This window comes from Danio aesculapii, chromosome 2 (genome assembly GCF_903798145.1).
Source record: "Danio aesculapii chromosome 2, fDanAes4.1, whole genome shotgun sequence".
NCBI classification, from domain to species: Eukaryota; Metazoa; Chordata; class Actinopteri; order Cypriniformes; family Danionidae; genus Danio; species Danio aesculapii.
Window position 1 is genome coordinate 27,324,550 of NC_079436.1, and position 20,077 is coordinate 27,344,626.

At 36.5% G+C, this 20,077-nt stretch overlaps 2 pseudogenes; one reads left to right on the forward strand and one right to left on the reverse strand.

Moving 5' to 3' along the window:
* The first annotated feature begins 103 nt into the window (after nt 1–103).
* LOC130244124 (52 kDa repressor of the inhibitor of the protein kinase-like) lies at nt 104–5,660 on the forward strand (annotated as a pseudogene).
* A 7,841-nt stretch (nt 5,661–13,501) lies between these two features.
* On the reverse strand, nt 13,502–19,280 carry LOC130234817 (target of EGR1 protein 1-like; annotated as a pseudogene).
* Nucleotides 19,281–20,077: the final 797 nt, after the last annotated feature.

Below are 20,077 nucleotides of genomic sequence, written 5' to 3' on the forward strand. Positions count from 1 at the left end.
TGAAATGGCACAAGTAACATTATCTTTGTAATACTGATGTGAATACCTGTAAAATTTGAAATGTAAAACGTTTATGCACGTTTTACGTTGTTTATTAACATTAATTATAATTGTTGTTTTTGTTTTTTATCTTTATTAACGTTACTTCCTAAATACAATAACAAATGCGGTTGTTCCACTTATGGTGTAACGGTAGTGAAATCGTAAAACCAATTTTAAACGGTTGTTTTTCGTCGATGAAAATTAAACAGCACGAATGTAACGCAGCATTTCCACACAGGCAAAGTTAGAGTCGTCTCTCACGTAATACGTCATCACGTCTCTTGCCGAAGTTATCGGCGCCATTTTGGCTCAAACAAACTCTGCATTTCACTTACTAGTAAAACATATTCGTCTTCCAGATTCGCATTTTAAACTGAATCAATTAAAGAGACCGCCCGTAAACTCATTGTTTACGTCTGCTAAAACTACTGCTGTCTGTTGTTCTGAAGTCTAAAGGGTTTTTATAATACACCTGCTAAGTCCTCTGCTAGCAGACCGCTACTTATCATCGTTGTTTTGCCCAGATGTGAAGTTAAACACTTGGCGAATGTAAATAAAAATGGGTGGATGCTCCGCTCCAAACTGCTCGAACTCTACAACTATTGGAAAGCAGCTTTTTCGCTTTCCGAAAGACCCGGTGCGCATGAGAAAGTGGCTCGTAAACTGTCGGCGTGATTTTGTACCGACTCCCTGCTCCAGACTGTGCCAGGCAAGTGAAACGCGTGCGCATTTAATACTCTGCATAAGAAAACAGATGTGCCTTCAGACGTCCCCTTTTGTAATCGTGTATATTAGTCACAAAGTTTCATTTCCATGACTTGCAGGACCACTTTGAGGAAAGCCAGTTTGAGGAGATCGCCAGATCACCAGCAGGGGGAAGGAAACTCAAACCCAACGCAATCCCGACGCTGTTCAATGTGCCAGACCCTCCCTCTCCTGTCACCCCTCAAGCAGTATTACCTGTCAAAAATGAGCCAGGTAAATTTATCAATGCTGAGTCTCTAAGAGGACATATGAGATTAGAGGTAACATTATAGTTTGGTCACAGAGGTATAAGGTTCTTTTAAAATATGTGCGTTCCCTGGGAAACTTTGCATTTGTTTATCAAAGTTTTATGTTCTTCTGCAAGACTGTTGAAACTCCTAACATAGGCCTCCGTTTGTGTTTGCTCGTGAAAATATTGCATTTTCTCCCTAAACTTTCACAAAAACGTTGTAATCTGCTTACAAAACGTATGCGTTCTCTAACAAAAAAAAGCATTTCTTAAGGAAACTATTCCCTTGAAACTGGTATTGATCCCCTATTTAATTTCCCCAATAAACATATTGTATTTGCTCATAAAACATTAGCATTCTCTTCCAAAAGTACTGTTTCTGATGTCTCTTTGATTGCAAGGCTTTTGCATTCTCCTTTGCATAATGCAAGTAATACATTTCTCTAAGAAATGCAGTATATTTTTACTAAGCTTTTCCTAAGTTAGTTTGTGTTGGCTTGCAAAACTTTTGCATTTAATCAAAAAGGCATGACAGTTTATTTTAGAAACTATTTGCTCGCAAACTTTTTCGATTTTCTCATTAAACGGTTCTCTCGTTATTGTGTTCTCTCACAAGTTGTGCATTTCCCCAATACGTTTTGCTTTTATTTTAGAAACCATTTGCAGGATCTTTGCATTTGCTTATCTCTAACACAAACTATTGTGTTTCCCCAACAAATACTTAATTGGCTCGCATGCTCTCTCACAAAAGTACTGAATTTCCCCAAGATATATTGCATGAGCCTCCAAAACTTGACATTTCCTCTATTTGGTGTTCTCTTGTGGATGAATTGCATTCACCAAGATCATTTGCATTTGTTTGCTACACTTTTGCATTCTCCAAGTATGATACTTTTTAGAGAAATGTTTGCTTAAAACATTCGGACTCTTTTGCAAAAGTATTATTTAAATGAGCAAAATATTGCATTTAGTATATATTAGAGATAAAATATAAGTTGGGACAAAAACTGTAGTTTAATGCTGTTGAGAGTAAATGCTAATTTTGCAGGAAGACTGCTGTCTCTGACAAAAAGATTGTGTTTCCCAAAGAAATGCAGTGCTCACTAACAAAAGCTTTGTGTTGTTTAGAGATATTTTGCATTTTCAAATAAAACTTTACATTTATATGTGTTTTTCTCCTGAGATACAAGTTTATGATCTTCATGCTATTCCAAACTATAGTTTCTAGCTTTTTCTGTGAAACTTTAAACAACTCTGGACTCAAAACAAACTTAATTTTGGATTGAGATCGTTCAACATACCTTTTCCTTCATTCTTTAATTTCAAATGAAGTCCCTCTATAATTATAAAAAAAAATCAGTAAGCAATCCCTTTTAATGTCACTTTTTGTATATTCTGTAATCATTGTAGTGGAAAAGGAGCTGAACATGGGGGATCATGGTTATGCCCGTCGGCAGCCCCCTGTGGATTCAGAGGAAGATGGCGTTCAGAGGGCAGAAGAGGAGCGACCCTGCTCTCTCTGCCAGCATTATAAAACCAAGCTGGAGCAGCAACAACAGCACACAGTCAGACTACAGAGAGAGGTATGATATATTCTTATCAATCATAATAAATTACGCACATTAGAGTGACTGATTAAATATATAGCCATGTTTACCTCAAACAAACACAAACTGCCAGAACAGACCAAGTATGTCACTAGATGCTTGTGAATTAAGATTACTGTATGTTATTTAAGTCGTTTTTTTTCCACTGAAAATTAAAAAATGCTTAATTGTGACTTCTCACAGTTCTGACTTTCTTGAAGTTTTGGGTTGTCATTTCAAAATTCCACCTTTTTTTTTTTACACTTAACTATTTATCTTATGATTTTGTATATCTCAAAGTTCTGAAGAAAAAAGAAGTCAGAAATGTGAGAATCTCAGCATTGCTGGAGATAAAGTTAGAGCTCAGAGAGCCTATAAACTCGAAATTGCAAAAAGCAGTTGTAATTTTTAGGAAAAAACATCAGAATTGGCAGATAACTTTTAGAGTTGTGAGATAAATGAAACTGAAATGATGATAAATGATAAACTGAACGCAGACACTCCAGTTTATTTCTCACTTTTCTTTTCTGAATGTTAGACACAAGTCAGAATTGTGAGATATAAACTGAGAATAGTGTTCTCAGTAGTGAAAGTCAATGGTTTTCAGTCTCAGGCACCATTTACAATTGTGCATTTCTATTTTGAAATGGAGAAACCTTGTCACAGTTTATGCCTGGCATCCACATTACTCCAGTATCTCCAACTGGCAAAAACAAAGCGGTTTGAAAAAGCTAAAGACTCGATTTTAATTTATTTATCAATCCTTTAATTAACCTTGAAGAGTTCAACTGATACTTCAGAGTTTATTATTCCAGAGAGACCTGGGGCCTCATGTACAAAGACTTGCATTGAATTCATTCTAAAATAATGAGTACGGGCAAAGCTGTAAATTTGCGTACGCAATTTAACAAAAAAAAAAGATGTATGGAACGGTGCGTATGCGGAATCCAACGCATATTCTCTTTGTTCATCCAAATTAACGTGAAACACTGAGAGCACGTGCACGAGCTCAAAACCCCTCCCTGCCTCCTCCCCCGTATAAATATGGTAATGATTCCACATTGGCGAAACCAAATGAAAAAGCAATGACAAAAGCAAGCAAGAGGTGAAACTTCACAGAATGTGAATTGGAGGTGCTCCTATCAGAGGTAGATTTGAGAAAAACTGTTGTTTGCAAGTTTGACCTCTGGAATTATTAACAAAAGAAAAAAAATAGAGAGTTTAGCTGACGCGGTTAACGCAGTTGGGTCTGAACATCGCACTGTGAGTGAATTAAAAAAGAAATGGTCCGATGTAATGGTGCAGGTTAAGAGGAGAATAGTGTCGCATCATCAAAGTGTGGACCGAACAGGCAGGGGAACAGGGGATCCTGAACTAACACCCTTTGAAGAGAGAGTGGCCTCAATTGTGGGGGACACTTTACTGTCTGGAGTAGTATCCGTGTATGTGGGAGACACAGATGTATTAGAGGAACGCTTTGTTAGGGCGGTATAGCAGCACCCCTCCGCTCTTATCAAGGCAGCGCCACTGGCATTTCAGCTGCCCAACTACATTTGAGCATCTCATATTATTTTCACATTTACTGAATGGAAATGTTTCCGATTCACGTATGCAAATTCGTCTTCAAATGGCACCTTTATAGCAATGTGCGTGCAGTAGATTACACTGGGAAAACCGGCGATCGCTGCAATTTGCGCTTTAATGTATGGCTGGTCAACTGCATGGTATGGAAACCTTATATACCTGCTAGACATGCGGATGATCCCGTCCCATACAGCTTGCATTGCACGGGTCAAAGACGACTGTCTCTCACTCTCATTTTGGCATAATAATCAAGAAACTTTGCTGCTGTAGCTGCAGTAAGTGCAATGATATTGTGCAATAACAGCGCTGTGAAATATCATTGCAGTGACAGCAACAAAGTTTCTTAATTATTTCGTCGTAATGAGAGTATAGTTCCTATCCATATCAACCTAGAACCTAGGTCTTAAAGAGAAAACTTTAAGAGAGATGTGCTAAAATGAGAAGTGGAACTGAGAACTAACCACTATGACTTTTTGTTTTTGTTGGTATACAGGCGGAAGAGATGAAGAAACGTCTTTACAAACTGAGTAAAATAGAAAAGGGGTTGCAGGTGTTCCTGTTTGAGGACCAAATACGTGCCCTGACATTAGCCAAGCGCTCTCGAGGGCCGTGTGGTCACATGACACTTTACTGACCGCCCGAAAGATCCGCTGCGCTGTGGGGGTTAAAGGATACGAGTACCTCAGGGAACTTGGCTACCCTCTGCCTTCTTACAGGACGCTGTGCAATCGACTGGAGCCCAAAATGATGGTAAGCACTAGCATGCAGGATGAACTGGCAGAGCTGGGTCTGGGCATCATAGCAGCCTGTGACAGTCCAGAGGGCAACGTGACGAACGATGAAGGACTGATTGGAGTCATGACCTGAAACACTGTGTTTGTGAGACTCTGACGGAATTGAAATATGACCGTTAATCCAGGCAGGCGAAGCTAAAGCAGGACACACAGAGGATGTTTGGTATACGTTATTTTGGGTGGTAGTTGATGCATAAAAGCATTTGCATAAATACCACAGCAGCCTGGAGTTGGTTCACTTCCTTTTCGCGCTTCTTTTCTCTCAGATTGAATAAAATATTAGGGTTTTACTACATCTTACTCTGTAGTTGCAAGTCCCTCGATGCTAATATTGCTCCTGTGTTGAGGAAATGGAGGTGAATTGGTGGAATACTCCAGCTGTTTACAGAGTCCGTTAATGCTAAGAATGAGGCCTAAAACCAAATGCTACGACTTTTAAGTTTGATTTTTGCTACTGAGACAAAGGTTTTAGAGTTCATGCTAGTTTCTCTGAGAGGTTGGCAAATGTGAGTTAAATGTTAAAATTGGAATGACAGGTTCCTATTTTAAATGGTATAAGTTTGGTATGTGATGTGTAGCGAAGGAAGTTAGCAGCCCAAAAAAGTTGTGCATAAAATGCCATCGCAAAAACGAATGATAAAAGTGAATGAAAAATAAAGTTCTGTCTGCAAAGCAAACCAGAGCTTCTGGTTTTATTTCAGTTGTATTCTTGTTTTGTCAGCCCTGTCTGGAGTATCATTCAATTCGGTTTCTAAAGAAACACAAAATTGTTCACCCAAAATTAACTTATTATTTTGCAAAACTATACATTTTGAAACATTTTTTTGCATTCCATAGAACAAAACTGTTAATAACCAAACAGTGTTGGTTACCTTTGACCAGCGTTGGGGCTAACACATTACAAGTAATGCGAGTTACGTAATAATATTACTTTTCTAAGTAACGAGTAAAAAATTAAGTAATATTTGAGTTACTTGTTTTTGTTTAATGTAACTCGTTTTACTTTTTAGATTAATTAATATGCTTTTTAAAAAAATTGTTTGTTTGCGCCAATGGCAAGTGTGTCGACACATGCACTCTGGTACCACGGTGGCCTGAGTTCGATTCCTACCTTAAGGTCCTATGCTGTTCTTTACCCACTCACTGCTCCCCACACTTTCCTGTCAATACTCTCTACTGTCCTATCCATTAAATGTGAAAACCCCCAAAAAACAATTATAAAAAAATAAGTGTAATCAAGTTGAATTGCACTCAATGAGAAAAAATGCCCCCCACAAGCAGGGCCGGATTAACCAATGGGCATTATGGGCACAGGGCCAGGGGCCCGTGCGCACATGGGGCCCCTGCGAGGGGAGGGGGGAAATGCCGATTTTGTAGTGTCTATTTAGGCTTAAGCTATGGTCACACCGGGCTTTGTGTGTGCGAAATTCTGTCGTGCAGCGCTGCGAAAAGGGGCGGGATTAAACAAGATGATTAGACATTAAAAAAAGCGAGCGATTGCTCCATGTTTTAAATTTCTGTCCAGAGAGGTCATGTTTTCATCCTCGATTGGTCTCACGCAGTCAAGTGATGCAAATTCGCAGGTTAGAGTTCACCAAGCTTGAACTTTGCACCGCGGCAACCTGCGAAACTCGACGCATGACCCTGCGTTTCCGGTCTGACGCATTCGCGTGCGTATGAATGGAAGTCTATGGGAGGAAAAGTCAAGTGTGACCGCACCTTAAGTGCAAATAGCGCACCTCGTTGGAATAAGCTAGTTAACGCCCATCACCGTTTGATTGACAGAGACAACATAACTAAAGAGTGAAGCAGATAGCAACGTAGATCGTAAAGTGCATGGCAACATGTTTTGATGTGATCGATCATGAACCTGGTTCGAATCCAGCCTCTAATGAACACGTTCTTTTTTCTCCCACCACATATTAGATTTTGCATACTCTTCATCACGAGGAAGACAAGTAGAAATTATTAATAAGTGACTGTACTATTGAGGATTCAGATTCATAGAACTGGATTGGAAAGGTGTTATAACCAAATCATATGAATTATAAATTTGTAGAAGTTATACATTATAAATACCCTTAAATATATATATATATATATATAAATATATATATATATATATATATATATATATATATATATATATATATTAGTACTACTTCTGTGAACTTGAACAAGTATATTAAAATCCATTAATTTTCACTAGTTGTATTAGTATTTTTTCAAAGTATGCTTTAAATGCGTTACATGATATACTGTACATATATTTCTAGTCTACAAAGATTTAACTTATTTTTATTTTAAAAATGTGGACAATACATTATAGATAAATTTTATTAAAAAATATTTTATTAATCTAATTTTATTATTCATCTAGGGGTGCGGTCAGGTAGGGGACCTACAAGACTTTGTGCGCAGGGGCCTCTGAATTCTTAATCTGGCCCTGCCCATGGGAACAGGCAAAAAACAAGATGGCAGAGCCTAATTTTTGTGATGGAAGTGTTCTCATTATTTTAAACGCAAGGAAGAAAAGGGGACAGTCTCAATGGACAATGATTTTACCGAAATAAAAAAAAAACACATTGCTTTAAACTTTTATTATTCTGTATATACAGCATTAATAACGTCAGGAAGTTCTAAGAAAGTAACAATATTCAATTTTTTTTTAAAGTTATACAGTGTGTCATTAAATACAGAGCTCCTCTATTTAAAAAAATACTCTTCAAGTGCTGAAAGAGATCAAGTCTCAGGAAGGTATAAAAAAAAAGTAACCCAAAAGTAATGTAACTCATTTCTTTCCATAAAAGTAACTAATGCTACCAGTTACTTTTTGGGGGGAGTGACTCAATATTGTAATGCATTACTTTCAAACCATTTTATGGGCAAAAAGCGCTGAGAAAATTCTCAGGTTCTTCTTTTATGTTCCAGAAATGGAGTCAGGCAGGTTTTGAAATACACGATGTTGAATATCTGATGACAGGATTTTTATCTAAGGGTTAATAAACCCTTGGAAAACTCCCTCCATGTTGTCTTATTGAGTGTTTTTTTTTTTTTTTTTTTTTTTTTTTTTGAGACGTTAACTTAGAACATGTTCAATTTATTTACTTTTTTCTTTGGGTACTCATGTCTTGCTCGGATATTTAGAGAGGGCTAAAGGTTATTGCATTATGGATTAAAGTGTGTACTTTGTCCCAATCATTTCAAGGATGAAGCGCAGCTGTTTGCAAAACTAAAATCAATTTCCCTGTTCATGATATGGTGTAAGAGCTTTCAATAATGTTTTGCTTAGTGTAAATCTCAAACTATTCATTTTGTTTTTTTACTTCAAGGCTACACAAAAAGCTCTAATTTGTTTTCTCATTTATTTAGTGTGTGGTGCACATCTGAGATCCCATAGCTTGTCAATTGTCCCATGATTTTTAATGGAAGGGGATGAGCAAAAATATTCTGATATATTTAAATATTTTTGCAGAATTTTATTATTATTATATATATATTTTTTTTTTGTTGCTGGGCTGTTTACTGGAATCCATTGCATCATTTGAGCTGGACAGTAAATATGTAGACGTGCACTTGTTTTCCACATGACTTGATCATTTAATGTTTACCTCAAGCAAACACAGACTGCTAGAGAGAAACTCGGCTACAACAACAGCCATGAACAGACCAGGGGCATCACTAGGCTCTTTAATGCAGGGAAATACTACTAATCAATCATTAAAGGGACAGTTCACCCAAAACTTGTCATCATTTGCTCACTGGTTTGCAACAAAAACCAGTTCAACTTCACTTTTCTGTTGAACACATTAGATATTTTAAAGTGCTGAAACATGTTGTTTGAAATAAATGTAGAACTTAATGAAAGCCTACAAAGGTCACAATTACGAGAAGTAGTGACCTTTTATTGGCAAAAATCTTTTAAAATTGTTAGATATATAAAACTGAATTTGTATATTGAATTTATCTCACTTCTGAGTTACGATTCTCTTTTTTTGTCTGAATGTATAAGAGACTAGATAGGATAGAAGGGGAAATTTTTTGTTTATATGTATGCTAGAAATTACTTACCTTAAAAAGTAATTGTAACTTAACATTAAAGTTTAAATTCACATTGAAACAGCTTGTATAATTAAAAAATAGCTTAGTAAGTAAAATTAGCTGTGTTTTCATAACATTATTGTTGTATTTTTTTTACAGTGTACTTACTATTTCCTGATTAGAAATACTTTAAATGCTAAACAATATGCTAGACATATTCTTTTGTCAAGCATGCAAGATTTCTCTCGTCTTGTTTACAGTCAGAACTAACAATGACAGATTTACGCATGAATTAATCTAACAGGTTAAAAAAAAAAGATTGACATTTTTCACAAAGCACTTTTTTATTTATCTGCTTTAATTTGATCACATTTACATCCAAATCAGTGAACGTGGTAGGAATTACAACAGTTTGCTTATGTACCTACCCACTTGTTAAGGGTCCAAATATATTGGCTTCTAAGATGTTCACTGGCTAGCTGTGTGTGTTTATTCCATTATCCCCAGTTACAATGAGCAGATAAAGGTCTAGAGAAGTGTTGCTATATGCATTTGGAATCCGTTACTGTTAACTTAACTTAGAATCAAGATGAGATCTAAAGAGCTGTTGCTATCAGTAAAGAAAGCCATCATTAGGCTGAAAAGAACAAAACAAACCCATTAGAGAGATGGCAAAAAACATTAGGTGTGGCCAAAACAACTGTTTGGAACATTCTTAAAAAGAAAGAACGCACCAATGAGCTCAACACAACCAGAAGACGAGGACCAGGAGACCAAGATCAACTTGTACCAGCGTGATGGGAAGAGAAGAAAAGGAACTGCTCATGATCCCAAGCAGTAAAAGCATGGTGGTAGTGACATGGTGTAAGTATGTATGGCTGTCCAATGGAACTGCTTCTCTTATATTTTTTGATGATGTGACTGCCAAAGAAAGCAGCAGTATCAATTTTTGAATTAGTTCAGACAATATTTTCTGCCCATACTATGCCAAATTCTTCAGAACTCATTGGACGGTGCTTCATAAGGCTGGATGGAGAATGACCCAAAGCATACTGCAAAAAGCAAACAAACAGTTGTTGGGAGGGAAAAAAGTGGAATGTTATACAGTGGTCAAGTCAATTACCTGACCTGAGTCTGATTGAGCTTGCATTACACTTGCTGAAGACAAAACTGAAGGGAAAATGCTCCAAGGACAAGCAGGAACTGAAGACAGTTGCTGTAGAGGCCTGGCAGAGCACCAACAGAAATGAAACCCAACATATGGTGATGTCTATGCGTTTCAGGCTGTAATTGACTGCAAAGGATTAAGTGAAAATTAAGTGAAAGTTGATTTATGATTATTCTTCTGTCCAATTGCTTTTGGTCCCTTAACAAGTGGGAGGCACATATGCAAACTGTTGTAATTCCTAAAGCGTTCACCTGATTTTTCAAACTAAAGCTGTCTGCAGTTGACACCATCTTGATTGTTTCATTTTCAAATCACTTGTGTTGGTGTATAGAGACAAAAATGTTAGAATTGTGCTGATGTACAAATATATATGGACCTAACTGTGTATATACGTATCAAAATATGAGCACAATTGATGGGCATCCAGAAACTCCTCTGGAATTAAACTGACCCTCAAACGACACCCAGTATTTGTATTTTAATTAGGTTCCATTAATTTTCCAATTTTTTTCTCAAAATTCTTTCATGATTTTCCTCAGTCACTCTATATTTGTTATGTATATTTAGAAGCATATATTTTACATTTTTATTTGTATAATTTTTTAATTATTATTCAATCATTATTATTTTTAAGGATTTTAACTCATTGTAAATTTTATTCACCCATGATATTACACAAAATTAACTTTAATATTAATGACAGCAGAAATAATAAAAACAGGAAGATGTCATTAAAATCTTGTTTAGTTTGTTATCAGCCTGTGTGTAATTTTCTACGTTGTTTATCTTGGATCACCCAGTAATCTCTGTAGTACGCCAGACCCCCCGCTCCACTTTTTTACTGGTTTGTTGTGTTGGTTTAGGGGGAGGGTTTGTCCAGAACAAGACCTTTATTAGTGTAGACCAGTCAACTTTCCTCTTCTGTAGTTTCGACCCCATTCAGAGTCTTTAATTATCATCTCATCCCGCATCGAAAAGTGATGCATCACAACCCAATGGTGAAAGCAGACAGAAAACGCTAAACAGCTGGCTAGAAGTTCACCGTAACCGAAATCCCTCCATACAAGCCGAGAGCAGAAAGAGAAAGAGAAGAGAAGTGGAAGCGACTGAGGACTGGTCCTCTCTGATTCCTTCAGATAAAGGAGAAACTGAAGCCATGGACTGCTCCAGCAGCAGAGGAAGCCCTGCAGATGATAAAGACACCATCCTCAACCAGATGCACAACGGTTTCTGTGAGGACATGGAGGCTGAAGATCAAGACGGCATGATGATCGCCAACAAGAACTCGCTCACGCTGAGCATGTCTGTGGAGCCGCAGGACTCTGTCCTATAGTCCTGACAGCCTGCAAAGCCTCGTCTTCAGGGGAACGCATTTCCAGATGCGACATCTATGGCTAAAAAAAAGAGCGCATTGAGGACTTGAGTGATCAGATGCCACGCGAACAGAGATTATATTCCTTAAATATTTAATGTAAATATTGTTCCTTGTAACTTAAGCAAAAAGGGGCTTAGACTGAGCAGGAGGCAGATGTGAAACACTGATCACCGTTAGTAGATCCCCATCACACTATGAAGAGACCGCGGACGTCACTTCACCAGGGCTAATGATGAGACGCCTTCTGTGAGATTTTCTTCATGCTTACGCTTGCACATACCAGAAATGCTGTTTTCCCCTTTGGGTTTGTCCACAAACTGTATCTAATTCATATGATAAGTGAGCAGCTTTGGCCATTTCTACATGCTTGAATATTTTTCAGAAGTTAACAAAGAAGAAATCTCTTGAAGAAAGGTGATTGAGTGTCTGTTTGCACTGTACAGGCCTAGCTGATAATATACAGCATACATTCCATGACGTCTCGCATCTTAAAAAAGCTTCTGTTTTGATCCTACGTAACGGTGTGTGCCATGCTAATTTCACAACAAGGATCTTTCTTTCAGCCTTTGACCTTTCACGTCAAAGTCCATGTCTGTATCTACTTAAAATCGTAGTTGCACTTGATAAAAAATAATTTAATGGTTTGAACTTTTTTTTAATCTATTATTTGTCACTACATTTCTATGCAATAATATAACCAAGGCATGATAGTTTTATAGAGAGGATTTATTTTGATATTTATAAAGAAAGAAGTAATTTTACTATGTCTTCGTGTCTGTGAACTGTTCATATTGTGTTGTTGTTGTTTATATGAGCTGATGAATAGTTTTCTGTACATGTTGAAAATCATCCGCTTTTTTCCTGCTAGTTTATTCTTAACTCAGTTTTTCAGCTTTTTTCAGTCCTGACTGTTTCTCGACTCTTTTTAGATTGTAGATTTGTAACTGAATCAGAGATGTATATTTCTACCAAAGACAGATCAGGACTTATTTTCCAAGTTTATATGGCTTTATTTGTTTAAATGCATATGTGTGTATTCCCATTTGTTTAAAATAAATTTAAAACGTCCTATTGATTTTTACCTTGACTTTGCTTAATGATTTGAGAGAGAGATAAAATATCAACCTTGCTTTTTAATGACTCTTAATAGATAAATATATTGTCTAACACATTTTCTCGCTTGAACTATTTAACTTTAGGTCATTCTTAATTAAAGTAAAATGCTATACTGGGTTCAACAAGACATGTCAGTCGTATCTTTTTGAGTGGGGAAAAGTATAACGGTCATTATGATAAAAAGCCCCGCCTACTAGTACAGGAGCCAATCATTGATCACTATATAGCGAATAAACCCGTCTTTTAGTACAGGAGCCAATCATCGATCACTATATGGCGAATAAACACGTCTTTTAGTACAGGAACCAATCATCGGTCGCTATAGACTGACGATATTCCGAGGAGGAGCTTGGACCAGACGTGAGTTTCTGCAGATTGTGTGTGATTTGGATGTTTAGAAATGAAACTAAAGGGACAGTTGTTGTTTAATATTATTGGTGAATCCTAATATGAAATTCAACGGTAAGCTTGGCAAGCAGTTTTGGAGAATTTGATGTTTCCCCATTCAGACAGAATGCCCTAAGGTGTTTCAAAGATGGCCGCCGAGTGAAGTGACTTGCCCTTAAAGGGACTTTGCTTATCTTACTTCATTTTTCATAATTTACCAGGGGCTTGACAATTAATATATATGTTTGTTGATATTGATTAAACATTACTAGCCTTTGAAAATATTAGTGCCCCTAAAAGACACCAAAAGCTGTACTGAATGTTTTCAATATTTTTGTAAAACCTTTTCAATTCAGATTTTTTTTCCATCACACTGATGTTTTCATCCAAATTCACATTAAATTAGAAACAAAATGTTGTCAAAAAGTTCATTTTATTTGTCCAAAAAATGTACACAAAATGAAAAGATTCTATGCATTTTCCTCCATGTTTTTATCAATGCTTTTCCCCCAGACATAAGCCATCTTGTGCATATGAGCCTGTGAAGATTTGGAAAAGGTGCTTTTGGCCACATGCAGAGGAACGGACTTGCCGCTAAGAAACAGCTTATTTAGACATGTAGAAATGACAGGAGTGCTGCTGGATTCTTCTTTGTTTTTCATCAGATTTCTGGCATATGCAAAAATATACCCAGTCATGAAAGCGTCGAACCCTGCTCTGTGAGTACCTGCTTCCGCTTTCTTCTCCTTTGGTTTCTCTTGAGCTTCTGTAGTAGATGCTTCTGGCTGGGATTGCTCATCTCCATTGTTGCTGTCTGTTTTTCCAGGTTCGTGTGTTGGCCTCAGCATTCAGCGTCTTCTCTTGATGTTCAGATGTGGGCACAGCCTGGTCCAGCTCGGCTTCTTCAAAGTGTGTTCTTTTGCCCTGCGGGGAACTGCATGTTTCTGGAGGTCCCCTGAGAGCCTTTCTTTTTGTTCTTGCGCTTCCTCTTCTCTCTTGTCTTCTCTGGTCTTCTCGTCTTGCTGGATTATAAGGTCCGTGTTGTGGGACATGGGGCACTGGGAGCCATTAGGACACCATCCATAAGCCTAGCAGTAGAACATAACAAGAGGCATTCACAACATTTGTAGTATAGCATCCTTATTGACTTAAAGGGATTGTTACACCCAAAATTGACAATTCTGTCACCGTTTACTACCTTTTGAGCTTGCTTGCTTCTACCGAACACAAAGGAGAAACATTTTGAACATGCAGGAAACCTTAAACCATTGACTCGCCATATTATTTGTTTTTTCCTACTATGGATGTCAAAGTCAATCAATTCTCAAAATATTTTCTATATATTTTGTGGAATATTAGAAGAAAGAGACTCATAAAGGTTTGGAACCAATTGAGGGTGAGTAAAATAGTGAAGCAAATATACATTTTTGGGGTGAACTGTGAGTGTAAGTAATAAAACCAGGAGGTGTTAGTTAAAGACCTCTTATCACTTTTATTAAACATGGATATGCTACATCATTGTGTTGTGAGCATCACTGTTCATCCTCCTATCAAGCTCACTCTGATATCCATCAGTTTTAATAATCGACATGTGGATACGGAGTAACAGCTTCTCTAGCCAAAACATTGAGGACATTAGGCAGGTATTGCTGGTTTTCACTAACCGGACTATGCATCTTCATTAAAATACTTAGTTTATGTATGTACCCATTTGTTTTTAATAGCAAGTGAGTTTATTTTCTTTGTTTAGCATGAGAATTAAGGTAGTGTGGAAAAAGGTACAGAGAGAAAGATGGAAAAATCGCAGAAACATAATCAGGTTTTCACATTAATGTAAATATTTCTAATAAGTAGGCCCACACAGAATCTGTGCACGCGCGATTTTTAGCACATCATTAATTCTGTTTATTTACTTGTGTAAATGTGTGTAAGTTTATAGTTACTCAGTTTTTAAATGAATTTCAGTTATAATATTGACTAATATGAAAATATTCATGTGATTTATTTACAATACAATTTTCTGTCTTTTAGTAAATATATTATATGAGACTTGCTTTTGTTTACCAATTTTAATTGGATTTGCATAGTAAACATTAAATAAAAAGTTAATAGGTATTTCTTTATTTCATATATTAAGTTTTAGTTATTTAGTTATTTAAGTTTTTAAATATACTACCTAAAATCATTCCGCATGAATCCGCAGATTTTTAACAAATGTAACAAATTATTCGCAGAAATATCACAAAATGTCCAAAGACTCTGTCTGGCCCTAATAATAGGTATAAGTTCCATAAAATTCTGATAATTTGCAGCTTTTGAACTTAAACATAAACTCACCGGCCACTATATTAGGTACACCTTACTAGTACCAGGTTGGACCCCCTTTTGCCTTTAGAACTACCTTAATCCTTCATGGCATCGATTCAACAAGGTACTGGAAATATTCTTCAGAGATATTGGTCCATATTGACATGATAGCATCATGCAGTTGCAGCAAATCTTTTGCCTGCACATCCATGATGTCAATCTCCCGTTCCACCACATCCCAAAGGTGCTCTATTGGATTGGGATCTGGTGACTGCGGAGGCCATTTGACTACAATGAACACCTTGTCATGTTTAAGAAACCAGTCTGAGATGATTTGCGCTTTATGACATGGCGCGTCATCCTGCTGGAAGTAGCCATCAGAAGATGGGTACACTGTGGTCATAAAGGGATGGACATGGTCAGCAACTATACTCAGGTAGGCTGTGGCGTTGACACAATGCTCAATTGGTACTAATGGGCTCAAAGTGTGCCAAAAAAATATTCCCCACACCATTACACCACCACCAGCAGCATGAACCGTTGATACAAGGCAGGATGGATTCATGCTTTCATACTGTTGATGCCAAATTCTGACCCTACCATCTGAATGTTGCAGCAGAAATCAAGACTCATCAGACCAGGCAACGTTTTTCCAATCTTCTATTGTCCAATTTTGGTAAGCCTGTGCGAATTGTAGCCTCAGTTTCCTGTTCTTAGCTGACAGGAGCGGCACCCGGTGGTGATCTTCTGCTGCTGCAGCCCATCCGCCTCACGGTTGGATATGTTGTGCATTCAGAGATGCTCTTCTGCATTCCTCTGTTGTAACGAGTGGTTATTTGAGTTACTGTTGCCTTTCTATCAGCTCGAACCAGTCTGGCCATTCTCCTCTGACATCAACAAGGCATTTGCACACACAGAACTGCCACTCACTGGATATTTTTGGAACATTCTCTGTAAACCCTAGAGACGCTTGTGCATGAAAATCCCAGAAGATTTTTATACAGTAAAATGTTAAAAATATTATTACAATTAAACGGTTTTCTACCTCAACATATAAAAATCCTTTGATTTCAGAGCTGAACTTTAAGAAATCAATTTATTATGTTAGATTGATATATCAAAGCAGTTTTGCTGCTTTTTTTTTGTCTGAATTGAAAGTTCAAATGGTCAGGTTAGGGTTAAATTTATTAGGGGTAACAAATATCAAACTAGGGTGAAGTTATGATTAACAATGTAACAATTTGAGACAAATATAATGTAGTTTAATGGAAAACTGTGTGAATAGTGCAACCCAAGGATTTGAGCAACTCACAGAGAACTGAACACATATGTTGAGGGCTCCATCATCCTGACTCTGGCTGTCCAAGCAAGGCCTGTAGTCTATGTAGGTCTCCATGTTGCCTGTGTATTTACAAAACTCCACGAACACGTGACTCCCACTGCCTTCTGCTTCAACTGCTCTGCTATTTCCAGCTTACTGTGAAGGACAGAGAAGATGCCTTAGTAACTCACATACTTTCATCGTAATTCTGAGTTACTGATATTGAGATTCCCACATACCACTTCTTATAGGCATACTCCAAGTAGGAGGCGGTAAACCTCAGCTCATACTCTGTTGCATACTTTGTGTCGTAGATTCCTGAGGGAAACATCTGGGAGAGATTGGCAGTAAAGGTGCCCAGACGATCAGGCAGATGGGCATAGAAACACTGGTACAAGAAAACCAGGTCTATCAGTCCGTTATGGAGCACCAGGGGCTTGTTGGCTCTGAGAAGTTCTACAAATAATGGACCGTATGTTCACCCCATGGGCATCACCTCCCTAATAGAAGCACAAAACGCAGGTAATTAAGTCAAGAATCATTTTGATTAAATGTTTTATTAAATGATTCCTTCACTTCCAGAATGGAAACTTCCTGATAATTTACTCACCTGATTGTTTAAACCAATGGTGGTGATCTATTTATTTCATTAATTGAGAAGAAATTAAATCAAACAGTTTAAACCCCCAAAAATAAAAGTCATCGCAATTTATTACTTTTATGAATTTCTTTCTTCTCCTAAACAAAAAAAAGATACTTTTAAGAATGTTGGAGGCCAGCTGACATTCACATTCATTGTAAGACCAAAACATACTATGAAAGTCGATGACTACAGGTGTCCAACATTCTTTAATATATATTTTGTCTGTATTCAAAAAAAGGTAATTAAACAGGTTTGATACAAGTGGACGGACAGTAAACAATAAGATAATTTTCATGGGTGAACTATCTGTTTAAGAAACTTTTTACATATTATTTATATATATATATATATATATATATATATAATATAGATATATATATATATAGTAGATAGATAGATAGATAGATAGATAGAGATAGATAGATAGATAGATAGATTCATTTTAATATAATTTCTATATTTAAATCATATATAGAGATCTATGGTGCAAGTTTCAAAGCTTCAAGGTGCTCTAAATGATACCAGCTGATGAATAAGAGCAAACAAACTGTAATAGGGCTGCACAATATATCATTATCATTTCGCAATGTGCACATTTGCAATTGTTGCATGTGCGATGTCCAGTTATGATTATAGTTGAGGTACAAAAGTTTGTCCATAATGTAGAGAAACAGGGCTGCACAATATCTTTTCAGCATCAATATTGCAATGTGCTCATCTGCAATAGACACATCGCAAAGATATGCAATGTTAAGTCTGGATTATAGTTAACCAGGAGCTACAGAGTTGTATTTAATCGCTGTATTTATACAGAATTTCTGCAAGTTAAGCAACAACAAAAATGTTTTTCTTACTTAAATTTTGTCTTGTTTTTAGTCTAAATATCTTCATTTCAAAGCGAGAATACGATTATTTCACTTACCCCACTAGCAGATTTTGCCTCTTTTAACAGAATGAAATTATTAATTTTGCCTATTTCATCTCAGATTTCTGTACCTGAATACTTTGACTTCCCAGAAATCCATATTGAGAAACTCTATTTATATCACAATATTAATCTTAGAAAAATAAAATATCACAATATCAGATTTTTTTGATATTGTGCAGCCGTAAACTGTCATTTTAAGAAAATGGCGGCTTGTTTTACTAGATAAGACTTATTCCTCTGCTGTACTAGTGCTCCACTATATGGAGAAATATTCTGCATATTTAATTTAAATCTTAAAGTGTTAGTTCATCCAAAATTAAAATTCTGTTACTAATTACTCCAAGAACACCTTTGTCTGAAAAATTACCATGTTTACCTATCTATCAATTCAGGGTGTGCATTTACCACAGGCAATATGATACCTGTGTGTCAAGCTGCTGACTCTCTACATTGTACTGGCCGTAATGAACATGCATGTAATTTGTATGATTACGGTTAATACACCGAAGTCACTTGGAATATTTTGACTATTTTTTGTTCCTTTTCTTCAGTTTAAACATCTCAGGGCTGTTGTTGTCTATGTGGAAGAGAGAGCTCTTGGATTTCATCTAAAATATCCTCATTTGTGTACTGAATATGAAAAAAAAGTCTCAGAAGATTGGAACGACATGAGGGCGAGTCATTAAAAACAAAAGTTTTATTTTTTGGGTGAATTAACTCTTTTTTTAACTGAATTAACATTTTTGACTGAAGAAAGCAAAGTTTACATTTTGGATGACAAGGAGGTGAGTCAATTGTCAGGAAAATATTATGAAAGTAAACGGATCCTTAAGCATTCAGTCATACATACTTTATCGTTCCCCTTATAATAAGGTATGCCTCCAGCATATTGTTTGTTGAAGTCAAATCCATGTTGCACAAGGAACTGCACTGACTGAGGCTCAATGATGTATTCCTCTGAGCAAAGCAAGGTGAGATTGTAAACCTGGACCATGGTAAGGGGTCTCTGCCTAGAAATATGACACAAATAGAATTAGCGCAAAGTCAGTTATAATTCAGACAAAACTGACTGTTAATTAGACATTCTACTTTGTTTTTCAAGCTCTTTATAACAGGCAAACCCTAATGAAAGAACAGATCGGGTGCGTGGCAGCATGCGATATGGCTTGTATACCTGTAGTTCAATCGACCTTTAAAGAGAGAGAAAAGGGTTAAATTTAAGACCAAGTAATGCAAATGTAATGAATAATTTAAAGGAAACACAATTTTTTACTTACATTATCACCAAACATTTTAAAAAGTAAATATGTAGGGAGAACATAGGTTCTCTCTTGTTTCCCAGTATATATTCCTATTGTAGATTCAAGATGCATTTGCAAACTATAGTACAACTATTATAATAAGCCACAAATATGTATATATATATGAAACTGATAAAAAAATGTCTTGATTAAATGAGAAATATTTACAAATTTAAACTGAACTGTAATTCAATGACAGATATGCTCGTTTTACGCATAAATACAACATTCTTCATTTCACATCTCTAATAAATGTTCTTTTAAAGCTCTTAAGATATGTTATTGCCAAAATAAAATACTGAGGAAATATTCATTTTTGCAACATTTAATTCTATTGACAAAATGAATATCTAAGACATGATTGAGGCCTTAATTTATATATAAAAACGGCAGACAAACTTGTTCAGTCTTTTAGAATGCTAAATAAAGTTATTTTTAATCACACAACTTACTCAGCTAGAAGAGCTTTCCTTGAACCAAGACCACTCAG